The sequence below is a fragment of the Falco rusticolus genome, chromosome 9, assembly GCF_015220075.1.
Source record: "Falco rusticolus isolate bFalRus1 chromosome 9, bFalRus1.pri, whole genome shotgun sequence".
In the NCBI taxonomy this organism is placed as follows: domain Eukaryota; kingdom Metazoa; phylum Chordata; class Aves; order Falconiformes; family Falconidae; genus Falco; species Falco rusticolus.
This window is the reverse complement of record NC_051195.1, coordinates 52929053-52934943: the sequence shown is the minus strand read 5'-3', so window position 1 is coordinate 52934943 and position 5891 is coordinate 52929053.

The window sequence follows — 5891 nt, the reverse complement described above, 5'->3', positions numbered from 1 at the left end:
AGTGAACAGCGAGCACATTTACAAGTATGTGTTTGTGCTAGAGCCGATGTCATGAGGCCAGGAAAGCTATCTGCCCTGCCTCTTGGAGACCAGAGAAGGTCATAGGCCCCAGAGAAGGTTGTAGCCCATTGGCACTGACACCATACACTATACCAGGAAAATATTTGGGTTAGAAATATCTGTATGTGCTGGCCATATGCAAGGAAGGTATATCTTTGTTATGCAACTAAAGGGCAAAGAGACTGTCCTTAGCATTCCTTGAGCTCAGAGCCCACCTGTGCCCCAGCTCAGTGACTGCGCTGCTGGGCAGCCGAGCATGGCTGGGCAGGAGGCAGAGAAGGATTTCTACATCCAAACGGAATCTGTTAGAGCACAACGTGATACTGGGGATGAATGAAAGTAACTCAGCAGGGCAGAGAAAATTCAGCGGAGCTCGTTACTGACAAAGATGTGTCGGGCAATTAGTGATCCTTGCAGTATGTCCTATACCTGCTCAGGCAGAAGCAGCTGACAGTAAATGCGCTGCTAAGGAATGAAATGTGTCTGGTTCCCATAGCAGAAGCATTTATTACCAGTCTGTGCTGTTCTGTTAGCTCAGGACACCCAGGTGAGGATGCAGGCACAAAACAAACCAGGTATTAGGAGAGCTATACCTTGACCCATCAATCATTCAAAAGCATCAAGTATTTAAACGTGCAGTTAGAACTGATTTGAGTCTCTTGAGAGAAAAACCTGTGTGTGCTCCTCCTGGGAGAGGGTGCTTTAGCTTCAGTGTTCCAGCATCTCTCATCGCACAGGAGTTTGGTCCTGGCAAGGGTTTCTGCAGTAACAAAGGACAGGATACTATCCTGCTCTGGTTTTCCCCAAAGGCCGAGGGATGGCCCATGGACCTGCCTTGTGAACCTTACAGAAACAGCAACGGCAGAACTCTAAACAGAGCAGATAAGACAGAAGGTTTCTACCACAGCCTTTTGGGTTATAACATCCCTAACCACACACTGGCTTCCCTGTGCTAGATGTGGAATGTGAAGCCTCTCCTCCAGAAAGCACAGCAGAAAATCTGGAAAGGAGGAAAGCAGCATCCACACCAATTCCTGGAGGATTAGGAGACCTGCGCAGTATCACGTCAGAAGCCAACAGCAGAGTGAGAACCAAACAAATGTATTAGCAATGTGTCAGACTCCAGGCTGGCCAAGCCCAAGGAGTATAAAACTGCATCATCCTTCTGACCAGCTAAATTCCACTGAGGGGAATTCTCGCCAGCAGAAAATGTGGTCATCATAACTGAAGCACTGCCTGAAACCAGAAGTATCTTACAGGAGAAAAAATGTTCTGGCCGTTTCAAAATGTTCTGCTTTGGGTATTTTCAAAAATAAACGCTTCTAGCTTTCGCTTGGAAAAGACTTTTCAGCTGCATTTGTGTGCAAAGGTGCTGATTATGTGTATTGTAATCGAAGGAGTCAAACCAGAAAGGAAGGAAGGAAGACACTGTTTTAAGGCTGAAAAAGAGAACCGCCTCATAAGCAATCAACCAGACAAGACAGCCAGGAGATCTCAGCTTTTTGTCTGCCCTCAGATAAACCCAAAAAGACTGGGAAGTTTTCCTTTCAATTTTTCACCTTTCTGAATCCAAATGAAAGCTAGCAGTGATATAGATGATTCCTGTGAAACAAAATTTTCCAGGTTTTATGCTCCTCTAATACAATCCCTTATGGTCTGCCTGTACATGACTCAGCTTAATTGAAATTGGAGAGACTAGAGACAAAGAAAAATCTCATAAACACAGAAAATAAATCCCACATGGATATTAAAACAAAGCTAGTGCATTGTTAGTAGCGGTTCTAAAGAGCCTTGATATTTCCTGAAAACTCCCACGTGTCTGCAACATCTTCCACAACATCAATCCCAGCACGTTATGCGGTCATTAGTCCGAAGAACATATTAATTTATGAGTTTGAGATGTGTTCGTTAGTCAGGAGTGGCAAACTAAGTTATGAGCTTCATTCCCAAAGATTCTGTATTTATTGTGTGCCATCAGCCACCTTGATGTCTGAACTTCTCAGAAGCTCCAAGTATTAAAAACAAAGCCTGGGGGAAGCAAACTGGAAGATCTGGAAGGAATACATAGAGGAATAGGAGTGTTGCCTCCGAAGTCAGGTGGGATCCTGGGGCTGTGATTCCAGCCCTCTGTGTCCCCATGCTGTGACAGGGGCCATCATGAGAGCAGAATTTAAAGCAGGGTAACTACTGGCAACTATTCCTCATCCCACTGTACCTGCCTGACAATGGTGTGAAGCCTTCATGCCAATGATCCATCCTGCACCATGTCGTGTTCTCCCTCAGTGGCAACTGGAGCGGCTGTTTTAGGGGGGGGCTGTAAGCCTGGGGACTGTTTGAGGTCTGCTCCCCTCAGACTTGTGTCCACAAGCCTTTTGCGTTCGTGTATGTAAGAGGGCACATCCCTGCTTTTACCATCTGGTTATGGACCTCATTTACTGTGAGTCTTTCTAAACCCTTTGTAAACCTGTTGATGCTGTCTGCTGTCATGACATCCTGTGGCAACTATTTCCAGAAGTTTATCAACTCCTTTGTTAAAAAACAAAAGTACTCTTATCTGTCAAGTACATCTAAAATTTTCCAGTTACAAGTTTCCAGTAATTCTTGGGACATTCTGAAGCTCCAAACAAGGAAGCCGACTCACAGACCAAAGCCACAGGGTACCTCAGAGGACGTTTTGCACTCTGAGTCCTCAGAGCTCGTGCTTTCGTGGGTTGCTGCTGGAGAGTTGAGTGTTGTCCTCATTAAAATCCAGATGTGAAACTCATTGCACCAAACTCATCATCTAAAAGATAGGCACCCAGCAATTCAGGTATCCGTATATAGAAGTTACAGATGCCGCACCAGCAGATGATTCACCCTTTTCTAAACAGGTATCTCAGATGGCCGCTGTGAGTCACTGTGGGAACCGCCTCCCTGTCTGTCTTGACTCTAGAGGATGCTTATTTAACGAGAGTGGATTTCATACCTACTTTTAAAACTGCTGAAGTCTGTTGAAACCTGCCCCCATTATCTTTGTTCTGTGAAAAGAAACACCTGAACTCTAAGTCATCCTGGAAGAATTTTGGCTGAAGGTGGATAGTGGGCAGGTGACTGCAGGGTAGCCTGATGCTCCATCACCTGCTTCAGGTTGGAAAACATCCTGACCTCAGCCACAACTGTAGTCTTTCAGGGCTTTTAAATTAATTATCTTGGGTTTCTAATGACGGACTTCCCAGTGGTCACCCAGGAACAACGTATTTAAGCATAGTTTCTTTGGGATTCAGGGTTAGGCCAAATTTATTTTAGGTGAGAAAATGGCAGTCAAATGCATGATATTTGGATCACCAGTATTTAATTAGGCAGCTCAAAAAGGCAAGGAAGAAGAGCAATGTTATGGTCATGTAAGTCTCTCCCTGTTTCTGAATGTTAAAATTCACATGGCATGTGCCACCAGAACTGATGATTAACTTAGAAGCCATTAATGTTATGTATCTGTGTAAATGTGACAGAATGTGAAATCTTTCTGTAGTTGAAGGGATATTTATAGTCATTTTGTTAAAATGACAATTTCATTTGGTCAGGTTATAAAGTGACTGAAGGTCACAGGCATTTTCAATGGGGATAGGCATTTCTTCTGTTTGAGTGCTGAAGAACCAAGGTCTTGTAGAAAGCTATTTCAGGAGAACTGAAAGGAAAAAAAAAAAAGAAAAAAAAAAAAGAAAAAGGCAAAACAAGCAGCTGTGTTTGTTACAACACCAAACCGGCATGTAACAGCTGTTATCACTATGGCCTCCATTATGAAATACTATTTTCTTCTGCAAAGAAGAAATCTTTCCACGCAGTTTAAAAAGAAATAGTTTTACAGGTTGTTCTTTCAGTTAAGAATTCCAAGCAAGCAAGGGTTTGATTGTTTCCATGCAATACCAGCTCTGAGTACAGTCACAGAATGACCGGATTGGGACACAACTAACACCCGTGGGTCTGAAAGGGGGGGTCGGGGGGTTATTAAGCAAATGCCACCCGCTCCATCTGTCTGGCAGGTGGGGCTGCTGCAGTGCCTTCTCCTCCACATGCCTCCTGGGAGTTTGTTTGCTCTCTCCCCTGCTCCCCAGGAGGTCTGCACAGCCTTCCTGGGGTCCTGGCCCCTCCTGGAGGGCAGCTGCTGGTTTCCCGCGGAGGTGGGAACCCATGGCTTGCTGCAGAGCTGGCACCCAGCCCTGGCTGCTGGGTGGTTCCTGGCAGGACCCCCTGCCCTCCCTGGTTCTGCTCCCGGGGACCTGGGCTGAGTACAGAGGGCTTCTCACAGCTGTGGTCATTGCATCCCGGCTCTGGGGAGGGGCAGCAGCTGGAACCTGGTTCCCCCCCCGCAAAGACCATGCTGGCATCTCCTGCATGTTGAGTCCAGAGCAAGAAGATGCAGCAAACTCTCCACCTGGCTGCTGACAGCCTTCTGGGCCAGCCCGCAGCCCTCCCTGCGCTCCCTGCCTGGGCATGAACAGGCAGGCACTTGTTTGCCTGTCCTCTCCTACCCAGCGGAGCAGGCTGGCCCGTTAACCCTTCCCTTCCCTCCCCATCCGTGGTGGGTGGGGGATCTTCAGAGAAGCAGTCAGGGCGCATTGGAATTGCAGCTCAAATCCATGGATTACATAGGAAAGCAGGAGTAATAACCATGTGTGGAACACTTCCAGGCAGTGAGCTCAAAACACTGAGCTGGCGCTGGATGGCTTGATAATATAGGAAAATATATTTTAGGCAGGGGATTTAATAACAGCCTTTCACAAAGAGGGAGAGGCCGAGATCCGAGTTCCACTCTCATGAAATCCAAGCAGAAGGGATCATTAACTTTATTTTTAGGCTTGGCTGAATAATCAGGTTTGAAGGTTTGCCTTTGCCGTTTCCCTTGTTTTAGGAGGGGCTGTGCTGGTGTAGCTGGGGTCAAGTGTGCATTGGCTTATCAGAAGCAGCTCCTCTCCGACACTTCCAGGGACCTACTTCTGTGGCCAGCAGATGAGCCAGAACGTTTCGTTGGTTTTTTTCCACAGCTCGGGGCAGCCGCACATCACCTTGCCTGGGCCGATCATCCACCTCCAGGTGGGAGAAGGTGGCCGGTGGAAGAGCCCGGGCCCTCCTCCCCAGTAACGCTCCGCCTGCCCCCCGGCGGCCCCGGCGGTGCCCCGCACGCGTGGGCAGCCTCGGCGGAGAGCTCGGCATGCCGCAGCGCAGCGAGCACGGCCGGGGCGGGGGTCCCCGGGCGCTGGGGGCGGCGGGGCTGCTGCAAAGGCCCTGCCTTCCGCCGGCTCCTGCGTGGGGCGAGCCGCTGCCGTGCGGAGGTGGCCTCGCTCCCTGCTGCTGCCGCGAGCTGTGCCCGAGGCGGCTGGGTGGGGGAGCGGGGAAGCCGGCAGCAGCTCGAGTGAGGTCTGCTGCGGGGATTCCCCCTTCTCCTTCCCCTTCCCCCCGCCGCAGGGGGGTGGGGAGCGCTCGGGCGGGAGGGCCGCTCCCGCTCGCCGGGGCTGAGGAACCCGCCCGGCGGTGGCGCCCAGCCCGGCCCGGCCCGGCCCGGCGGCGTTGGCGTTACGTGTCGTGCCGCATGTGCGGCCGCGGGGCGCTGGCCCAGCGCGGCCGGGGTAACCGGCAGTAACCCCGCGGCGCAGGGGCAGCCCGGGCCGGGCCGCCTGCCCGGCCGTAGGGAGGCCGGGATAATCCGCTCATTCACCGCGCTTAAAGAGCCAGGGGTGTTTTTCCCGGGTTCTGGCAGCGAGGAGAGTTCGGAAGCTGGAACGCTGCGTTCTCCGGCCCCGTGAGGCGTGGCCTGCTTTATGGAGCCCGGCCCGCCATGCCATCAGTCCAACACG